The following is an 11,364-nucleotide window of genomic DNA, read 5'->3' on the forward strand; positions in this document are numbered from 1 at the left end:
CTGCCTGCTTCTTAATGTGACCTGAAGAGTCAGCCGGCATTTATTACAAATGCGAGGCAGTGTGCTTCTGGCTGCGCAATTAATCACTGACACCAAGGAATTTCTTCTCTTCAGGTGGGGAACCCATCCAAAAACGAAGAAAAATCATCAGGCTAATTAATTCTTATCTGCAAAGAGCAATTAGATAAATGACCTCAAAAAAAGACTTGTCACCCCTAGTGAGACACTCACTTTCTAAATAGAAAGTGTCGCAGCCTCTTTTCTCTGGGCAAGTGATACTGTGAAATGGAGATGACAGAAATGAAGGGGAGGGGAACGATGGGGGGTGGGTTAATTAGAATGAAGGCCAAGGAGAAAGAGAGAGAGAGAGAGAGAGAGAGAGAGAGAGAGAGAGAGAGAGGAGAGAGAGAGAGAGAGAAGAGAGTATTTCCCATGATTCTTTACCCTGCCCTTCTTTCTCTGTGAACACAGATCACAGTCAGGTTTTATAAATTAGTGGTGGAATCTTTGTGTGGTAGACTACCAACACCTTATTTCCTAAAAACAGAAGCCATTAGTGAGCTGTGTGCTCTCTTCCTGATTTGCCATGGCATAAATGTTAAAGGTAGGTGAAAGACTACTTAAACCAGGCAAGTATGTCTTCTCTTTCTCTCTCACTTCCTCCCAACCCCTCTGCTTCCCCTTCCCTCCCTCTCCTCTCTCTCACCTTTCCTCCTCCCTCCCCTTCCCCCTTCTGTGTGTGTGTGTGTGTGTGTGTGTGTGTGTGTGTGTGTGTGCGCGCACGCGCATGCAGATACACTCACCCATGGTCCATGCAGAAGCCTGACATCAACATCAGCATCAGTGTCTTCCTCTATTTTCTCTTCATCTCCTAATTTGAGACAATCTCTCACTAAACCTGATCTTCCTGTTTTGTCTGAATTGACAGAGCACTGAGGATCCTGCTGTCTTTATGCACTAGTGCTTGGGTTACTGGCATACATTGTTAGTCCTTGCTTTCTACATGGCTGCTGGGACTCAAAATTCAGGTCCTCATGACTCTGTGGTAATGGCTTTACACCCTGAGACATCTCTCCTAGAGATTTTTTTGTGGTTTTGGTTCTTTTTATCATTCCCATGTCTGACAGCAGAATCAGAAAGTAGAATACTTTGACCTTAAAGGCTGACCAGCGGGGCTCAAATATTTAGATGTTCCAGACAGAAATTTCATGTGGTTTTATAGATAAATGGATTTGGGTGTTTGATATTGTCATTCTTTGGTTTCAAGCTTTTTGAGACCAAGTGTCATTGCACATTGCAATAACTCTGCCTTTACTCAAACTTGAGATTTTCTTGTCTGAACCTCCTGAGTATTGAGATTATGTGTGTGAGTCTCTGTAGGTTAGAGTTCACAATGGAAACAAATTGGATAGAATTAACATACACAATGAATGGGATTCTACTAGGTTGGCTTATAGAATATGAGTTTCATAGTCCAATAATATCTACTTGCATTCTGTAGTGGCTCATCTCTGGGAAAGACAATTTTTCCCACTCTCAGTATTTCTTAGTTTCCAGTGGTTCTTTGTGTAGGGATTGGACCCATGATATCTCCCTTTTCCACTTTAGCTTGTGTACTGGTATCACTCTTGTTCAGATCTTGTTATGCCTTATGGTTTTAGTTTGTTTTTTTTGTGTGTGCTCTTCTTCATTTTCCTTGGTCACATGAATAGAAACTCCTAGCAACATATTTCAGACATAACTGTTTTTGATGACTATAATAGTTAACCTTTGTTAACTTGATGAGCTTTAGAACAAGACATGAAAGATGAGCAATGAGCTTGTTGGGGGGCATTTTCTTTATTAGGTTAATTAAAGACAGATCTACCCATTGTAGGCAGCACTATTCCCTAGGCTGAAATCCTGGAGTCTATAAACAGGAGAAAGGCACCTGAGGTTGAGCGTCACCTTCGAGTTCCTGATTGCTAAAGCAATGTGATCAGCTGCCTCTGGCTCCTGGTGCTGTGACCATGATAGATGGTATTCTCTAGTGATAACCAAAATAAACCCTTCCTTCCCTAACATGCTTTTGCCAGGGTACTTATCACAGCAACGGGAAGTGACCTTGACAATTTAATGATCATTCATGTTAATACTTGAATTATTCCAGCTTGGGTGACATAGTCTGATTTCCAGTTGGTTCTAGGTGCCACTGACAAACTGTATAAATGTGAATCTTTTAAGATCTTCCATTCAGGAGGACACTGTGTGATCCATAATCCATATAGGAACAAAGGGAAACAAGAGAAAAACCCGAGGACCAAAGGGAAATGTAGAAGAAGCCAGGGCTGTAGGTGAGGGAGGCTGCATTCCAGGCTTATTCTGAGAGTTTTCCCTGCACGACTTCACATTCCCTCTTCCTATGTAGCTCACAGATTATTTTTGTTTTTATTCATCATAAACTCAATAATTGTGTTTAATAAATAACAATATTATGCCATAATCATGAGAAAAATACAATATGCTGCTGAATATAGAAAAAACAACTTAGAATATGAAACATATTAATTAGATTTTTGGCTCCTCCATTCACTGGCTGTGTATTCCACAGTGAGTTTCAGCTTAGATGAACCTCATGTGCTTCTAAATTAACAAAAGTACAGACACAGACAGAAGGTCACAAAGAGAAATTGTTCAGACAGAGCAGGAATTCACAGACATCTAAGAAGTTCAAGCTTTACATGTGGGGCATGAGAAAAAGCATAGAGGTAGATTCATCCTGCTCAGCCTCCTCTGTATCTAGTTATCCATTCAATACCTGTCTCACCCAGCTGGAGGACACTCACTGCAAAGTGTTGCTTGCCAGTGGAAACAATACTAAAGATGATGTTACTAAGACAACTTAACTAGCCCCAAGGAGCAAGCTTGCCTACTTTAAAAGAAAAGGAAAAAAAAGTATTTATTTTTACTATGAGCTAAGTAAACAGTTGGTGGGAACTGATTTATCTTTATGTGGTTTTTTTTTTGTGTGTATGTATGTGTGTGTGTATTTATGTGTGTGTGTATATATGTGTGTGTGTGCATGTGTAGATGTGTGTGTGTGTGTGCACGCGCGCACGCGCACGCACACATGTGTGTATTCACTTCATAATTCAGGTAACGTGATGTAGCATCAAAACAGATAAAAAATAAAACCAGGATATACACCAGAATGTTTTAAGATTCATTTCACATTGAATAAAAGTTAAACAGCTGATTTTAAGTTATCTTTCAGCACCATCCAAAGCTCTATTTATGAAAAAAGGAGGGACTCAAATGTACAATTTATACATTCACTCAAAGACCTAAAACTAAGCAGACTTCTGGCAGTGAAAAAAGTAAGTCTTTACCCAGCTTACACTAACACAGTAATGCATAGTAAGAGGGTGGCAATGGATGCAATTCATTTCCATTAAGGTAAGCTGCTAACAGAGGGCTGTGCCTCCACAGGACTCCCATCAGACTCTTAGAAAGCCAAGGCAGCTTTTCAGTGGGTGGGAAGTGTACCTGCAAATGAGCCTCTTATTAAACTGCAATTCTGCCCCATAAAACTCCACTGGAAAATAGTCCATGTTGACAGCAAAACATAGGACGTAGTTAATGTTAACCCCAGGTCCCTCAGTTCCCATTAGAGGTGCGTTTTCCTTCACTGGAGTTACTTCAAGTCAATTCTATGCACTCCCCTGTTCAGCAAAGAAAAATACAATGTGTCTCTCTGAATGTTCTGTACAGGAACCTCAGATATTTAAACTTCAACATTCAGAAAATGTAGCTTTTGAGCTTCTGAGCTGACACATCAGGAGAGAAGTCACCAAGGGCGGATGGCAGTGATGGAGTGGACAGTGTGTGTGGTGTTAACTCTGCCAACTTGACTGTCTTAAGGAACAGCTAAGGCATCAGTGAGGTAGGGGCTCTTGGAGTGTTTCTGTAGGAGTTCCACTTGACAAGACTGAGAGCTGGGAGAAAGACCACTCTAAATGTCACTGGCATAATCCCCATCACTAGGGACCCCAAAGAATGAAAAGGACAAAAAGAGGGACTCCTCCTCTCATTCCTTCCTGAGCTACTGAGACATGAGCAGGATCTTTTCAGTATGCTTTCTCCATTGTGCTCCAATGCTCCCCCCTCCACTAAATGTGATCCAAGATAAATCATTTGCTCTTAAGGTCATGACAATGAGAAAATTAACAAAGATAGTGTCCTGGTCCATTTTGTTTGTATAACAAAGTATTTGAGGCTAGGTGCTTTAAAACAGAGAAAGACGTATTTAGTTCACAGTTAAGAAAGTTCAGGAAACAAGTCGAGCACAGTTTGGTTTTGATGAGGCACTCATGGTACAGTACAACATAAACACAGGAGTGTGGCTGAGGAGATCTTATCCCTAGACAGGAAGCTAGAGTAGCCAGGGAGTTCCTATGGTTATTCTTTTATAATAGGTCTCTCCTGGATACTAACTTATGTCTCATGAGAAGGATTTTAATGTCTTCTGAAGGCAGACTTCCATCCAGACTTAATCACATCCCCCTCAACCCTACCTCCATAAGAACTTGCTAAACTCAGGACAAAGTAGAACTCAAATTCAAATCTGTCTGTTAGCTTAGGAAATTCTTCCATAATGCTCATACCATATTTTTCATTATAATGTTAGACTTCTTCTAGGAAAGAAAGGCAGGCTCTTCAATATATTTTGAAACTGTAGAATGAAAAGAAGTTGACCATGTTCATAAAGGAAGAAACTCAGTTATTCTTTTAATGAATGATGAAACAGGTGAAACTACCTTATAGTTATGGATGCATCTTGTTACCTGAAAAATGCTATAGTGTTTATTGGTAAAGTACTAACATTATTTCTTATGTAAAGTACAATTCAGATGTCTACTACTGCTCTTTCTAATCAGCATTGAAACATAGTCCCAGGAACTTTTATGTTAAGAAAATAAAAATCTGAAGTATGGTGGCTCAGCTGAAAGATTTTCATTTTTAATCATGTAAAAAGTTACAGTTAGAGTCTGCAGAGAGTTAGTGAAAAACACAAAGATTAAATACATATAAAATATAAAATAGAAACCAAACAGTAGCAAGAACATATATGAATAAGCCTAAAATGAATTCCTAACTGTACAGTGAAAGGTCTTTTTTGAAGAACAATTTGGCACCATAGAAGAAAGCCACATGAGCATATTTCAAACTTTTCCTGTTGCTTTTCTAGCCCATATTAAGATAAATAGAAAAAATACAAGTATAAAACAAAACACAGATAAGTAATTATGACATTCAGTAACAGTGCATAAGAAAGAACACAATTACATAGGTTTACATGGGGAGAAACATGATATGACCTAATATTATAATCACAAGGAAAGGATCCAACTACCAGTTGCATATGTGATTTCTATAGCATGAAGGAATCACTCAAGGAAACAATGCATTATTAAGGGAACAAATGCATTTCTAAACTAAATGACAAAAAATTGACAAAAATACACAATTCTGAGCAATCATTGCCTCTGATATCAAGAAAGTGTCAATTAGAGACATAAAGTTTCCAAGATACCTTTCATGATAGAAACTTCTAGGTTTTTCACTAAGTTGTACATTTTATTAATTTTTAAATCACATACTACTTTTTTCAATATTTAACAAAAATAATTATTGAGAGAGTTTGGGAATAGATACTTGTCCTGATTCTTATTATTAAAAATAGGGTTATTTAAATTCATCAGATTAAATCAAAATTGATCTAACCTATCCAGGTCATGCTATAATTGTTATTGTATCACATGGTTAATATCCTATATAATACAAAAACAATGGGAAATTGTCTCCTAAACCTCAAATTTCAGATAATTTCAAATTGAAAAAAAAATACAGTGAACATGCTGTCACATGATTAACATTTATCAATATTCTCTTTATAATATCACTTTGAGTTTTCAAATTCTTTTGCTATGACATACTACAATCTCTTCCTCGCTCCCTTTCTTTGTCTCTGTCTGTCCTGTGTTTCTCTCTGTCTGTCTCTGTCTCTGTCTCTGTCTCTGTCTCTCTCTCTGTGTGTGTGTATGTGTGTGTGTGTCCACTTGTGTGTTTAGGACAAGGTCCAACTATGTAGCTCAGGCTTGTCTGAAACCCATCATTATCCTGCCTCAGCCTCCTGAATGTTGACATTTTATGCCCATCTTATCTCAATTTTTGGGGTGACCTGTGGCATCCTCATCAAGCTGGGCTCCCTGTGCTTTTGGCTGAACCCAGGAATACCTAAGCACTCCCCTGCTTTCTGTCATAGCATGCTTCTCCATGTTCACTGGGTTTCCTAGACAACAGTTTAGCAAATATTGAAGACAAACTTTTCACTGACGGCAAGCCCATAACTTTGATGCTATTGCTATTGTTTGATAATTGGCTGTTGTTTTTCGAAATTGCTTTCTGATTTAGTGGCTGCATATCAACCCTCAATATGGCCATCATAATTTGTTTTAGGGGAATTGAACTCAAGTAAACAAAAACATCTCTGTTTGTTTTAGCTAATCTGTTCTGAAAATCCTAAGGCTGTGGACTACATCTTCCTCTTCTTCAACTTCTAGTTGAGTCTAGTGAGTGTAGCTGCTCAGTTAATATTTGAGGAATGGTATTATACTAAATCCCTGTACATGTAGGAGCAGGCACTCAGGAACTGAATAGAAATAATCTGGAATGTGGATGGATAGAAGTCTGTGAGTGAGCAAGGCCATTTCCCTCAGATTGGCCTCTGCTTTTCAAGGTTATCATCCTTGTCTGAAAGCTCTTCACAAACGCTGTTGACTTTCAGAGAACAATCTTCCCCCTGGCTCCACTCCAAGTCCCCACCCCTCCCAGAATAGTGGGCTTTTGAGGAACTTCTGCTTCAGTGGTTGAACTGATTGGAGCTGACTCAAACACTCCAGGCAGGCCTCACAGCTCCATGCTCAGCCTGACTTATGTAAACATTGTCCTGATGACAGCATTCTCCTACCCCATCTGCAGCTGCAAGGGAATCCATTATTTTTCTCATCCCAGGGGAAAGGAAAGGTCTTGGGCATCATTACTCCTAGGCAAATGTAACTGACTCCAGCACATACCCTAATTTGCTTGCCATAATTATAGGGCACTCACCCGCTTTATTTCCAACTCCCCCTCTTCTTTTTTTCTCTCTCTCTTTCTTTTTGTTCTTATCAATAATAAATGGAACCCGTGAATCACTCTGCTGTAATATTTGGATATTATGAAAATGCTCATAATAACAAGGTAGCCTCTGCAGCACCCTGCCCTGGCTTTATCAGCTGGTCCAATGTTGTATTAGGCAGCCAGTGAGCAGTTCAAGCAAATTGGTTATGTTAATGTCCTGTAGTACTTGGAAAAGATGAGGAGTTGGCGATTAATTTTTTTTCAAGCTGCAGGCCGACAGGCAAATTTATATTCCTCTCTCTCCATGGGATCAAGCTTAGAGGAGGTTAAGGAGGAAAGTGAGCTTCAAGTAGCTTTCCAGAATCTAATTGAATGATGCTAAATAAAGCCGGGAGAAAAGTGGGGCGAGGGGAAAGGGTGCTCCCCACAATGGGCCAGCAGTGCTCCTCTCCATTCATTCCACTGACAGGGTTTTTGCAACTTAAACCTGTTTTATTAATTATGTTTGACATTTCCTTAATTAGTTTCATTTACATCCCATCAGCCTCTACCAGACGACTATCCCATACATCATCTCACTAGAGGAACATGATGCCTACAGAATTCTAACAACAACAGAATATTTTGTGTAACCTACAGGAAATTACTGAACATGACTTTCCATTTTACATGGTTTTGTAGAAAGAGTATAGATCAGATCATCTGGGAGTTTGCTTTCTGAATGTCTAAGACCATAGGATATATTATAAAGGTAAAACCACCCATAATGCACAAGCATACTTGAATATTTCTGTGTGTATGTGGTGTGTGTGGGGGGGTGTGTGTGTTCACATACACAAGTTTGTCATCCAAACACAGGATTTAGTAAATACTAAAAATTACTGATATGAACTGGTGTGTTTCCTGAGTGGTTAAATTGCTTAATGTGCAATTGTGAGGACTAGAGCTTGGCTCCCAGAACACAGATAAATAATGGTTGGGTAAGCTAGACCACCCATCATTTCAGTGCCCACTGGCCAGAACAGGGGATCTTTAGAGCAAGATTGAGAGCTGGGTGACCTGTATCATCAAATGAAATAACTTTCCTCAGTAAACATCATAGAGATAAATCTAGAAAACCTCCAGATGTCAGCTTCAGGTCTCTATACATGTGCAATCATGAACTCATGCATTTAAACATGCTACAAACGCACAACACAGAGACATAAAAAAGATTCTGGTAAAAATAGTATGAAAGATATTAGTCTGAATAAGTGAAATCTGATTTTCAGAGCCCCTGCAACCTCATATACTCTGTTCTCTGGAGCCCACTTTGGGTGCTTACTGCTTATCTTAGAGCCTGGGCCACACTCGGGTACACATACAATGGTAGACAAAATTATTAAGTGAATAAATTGAGAGCCTATGGTCCATATCTTTTCTGCCCCAGTTCACTTAGTTTACTTTGTGCCTGTGAGTCATCCAGCCTCTTTTCTTTGCCATAAGAGTGCAGAGTGACATAATATGTATGACCAGCATGCATAATGTGGAGAGTGAGCATGCAGATATATGTGTTCATAGAAACTATTACTTTTGTTGACATAACCGTTATTTATGTCCTTGGGTTGTGGTAGATAGAGTTGTCTTGCAGTGTTCTTGATGCGTGTAATTGAGAGCCTGTGTTTTAGGAGTCCAATATTAAATTAAGACTCTGTAAAAGGATCAGTTTTTATCTCATGTTCCCACCTGAGGCATCGTTCCAATACAGAGAGAATGTTCTATGCAGAGAAACAGCATCTTCCTGATGCCCATTATTTTCATTTAGGTTCTTGGGTTGAACACACACACACACACACACACACACACCCCTAATCTTAAGTCATAGCTGCTTTACTTGGATCCTGACCACATAAAACCAACCAACCTCCCCTGTTGTCCAGTGCCCTTTATCATTTGCCCTCTTCCTACCTAGGCCAATAATAATATTTGCAAACAATTTATACTCTAAATCAATATGAGATGAGTATTGTTCACTAAATAACTGGGGGTTATCATTGTCAGTGACAACAGAAAACCATGGTGAATGAAAGCTTTTTGATTGCTACTACTAAGCATACACTTCCATTCCCCACAAAATTCTCATTATTTTTACTGAAATCACAATCTAGGGTTACGACAGCAATTGGTTTTGTAATGTTTTATTGAACAGTGGCCCATCAAGGCAGAGGCACATGGCTGTTCCTCTGGCCTCGCTGTTTCAGGCAGGGCTTCTGAGCTAGGAGTTGTCACGGCTTCTGTGTAATGAGCACAGCATGCACCTCAATTAATTGGTAACTTCTACTTAGGTTAATCCATAATCCTCTAATGAGCACCAATGAACCAGTGCTATCACATAATTCATTACTGTATATATAAGCTTGAATGTATAATCCCTTATTTCTCGGACCACCAGACGTTCTCCTCTTCACAATCATTGCTTCTTTAGAGTTATTTTCTTTCTTAGAGGAATGAATGATTCTCTTTTCTAAAGCATCTCTGGAAGGATGATGTGATTCCTATTTTCTTTTTAGACACATTCCCTTATCTGAATTTGTATTAATTAATTAAAATTTATTTAATCATATCCATGCTTTGTTTTTGCTAGGAGAGATGGAAATAAAATTGCAATTTTCAAGGTGTTCTAATTGTATCCCCTTTTAAAGCTCATTTTCACTACTTCAGTGCTTCAATGAATTATGGGTATTCCTTCATAACTTATTAGGCTGTATGCAAAAACCCTTAACTTATGATGGACAAAAACCATCCTTCCATCCCAGTGTTTCCAATCACAGTTCCTAAGCATGGCTTTTGGGGACTTTCATGGGGAACAATTATCAGTCACTGCGGTCTGTGCTAGATCCTTCCAGGTCCTCGCCCTCTTTCTTAAAGAACTGAAATAAAAGCAAATGTAGATTTGGAAAAAGTAGCAAGGGAACTTCATTTGAAGCAAAGTGTAGGTCTGTCATGTCAAGGGACATTGGACCACATAAGTATAAAGGTACTCAGGACCCCAGTTACTGTTTGGGACTTTGTTTCATGCGGTTCAGCAAAGGGGGAGTTTGGATGCCAAGATACAGCATATTTTGAGTGGTCCTCTATTTTGAATGAGAGATTTAGGTTAAATAATGTTTTTTCTCTGTACATGTCCCTTCCCATAACTCACCAGATCTTAATCATAGGCTTGCCCAATTATGCATAGACATAAGATAGCAAATAGGATTTTTACCCTAAAAGTTCACCTAGAGAACACAGTTTGTCTTATTCTATGCACACTCCAATCAGTGTAGGCCAGATTGGCTTCCTTGCTCTCACACCTGGAGATAACTGGGATACAACTGAATATAATCTATCTAAGTTGGAAGGTTGTTAAGGGGAAGAGAAACACATATACCTGTACAGTGTGTGTGTGTGTGTGTGTGTGTGTGTGTGTGTGTGTGTGTGTGTGTGTGTTTGTACTGTGTACATCACAATGCAGTTAGGGGCTCATGTTTACTAACAGTATGCTAGATGCATTATTTTGATGTGTGTGTGAGTGTATGCAAAGCACATGCAGATCAGGTTCCAAGCCAACAAATTTATTGCCAGGAGAGGGGTGTGTGCATGCCCCAAACCAAGTAGCATTCCAAGTTGATTTAGTGATGCACTGTGATGTGAAAGTGCTACTTAAAATAAACACTTTCCTCATGAAGTTTGGTCATGGTATTTTATCTTAGCAATAGGAACTTTAAATAAGACATAAGCACAATGTAAAATCAATGCATAAATTAAACACCTTCACCCTCAATTTTCAGATAGAGAAAATGGGACTTTCAAGTTCATTGAGAATTGGTGACTACTTCTTATGTTCTAATGAAATTTAAAAAAAAATGTCTTTTGTTAACTTAGAGACAGAGACTGTGGAGCTCAAAGTAAATTGAGGAGGTTTATGATAAAAATACAATAATATTACAAAGAAACAACAACAAAATCCTCTCAAGTTCTCAAAATTACAGTATTATAAAACTAACTGCAGGATTTGAACTGGAATTTGAATTTGGGTCTGCCTAACTGCAAGATCATATCTTTTCTGCTACAGTGTGGATTATTAATCATATTGGAACATAACCACCATATTAGCCTCATCATGGCTCAGGTTGGTACAGTTTAAGAATGAGATCAAAGACTGCTTAAGATGTATTTCTATAT

This window comes from Onychomys torridus, chromosome 1 (assembly GCF_903995425.1).
Source record: "Onychomys torridus chromosome 1, mOncTor1.1, whole genome shotgun sequence".
In the NCBI taxonomy this organism is placed as follows: domain Eukaryota; kingdom Metazoa; phylum Chordata; class Mammalia; order Rodentia; family Cricetidae; genus Onychomys; species Onychomys torridus.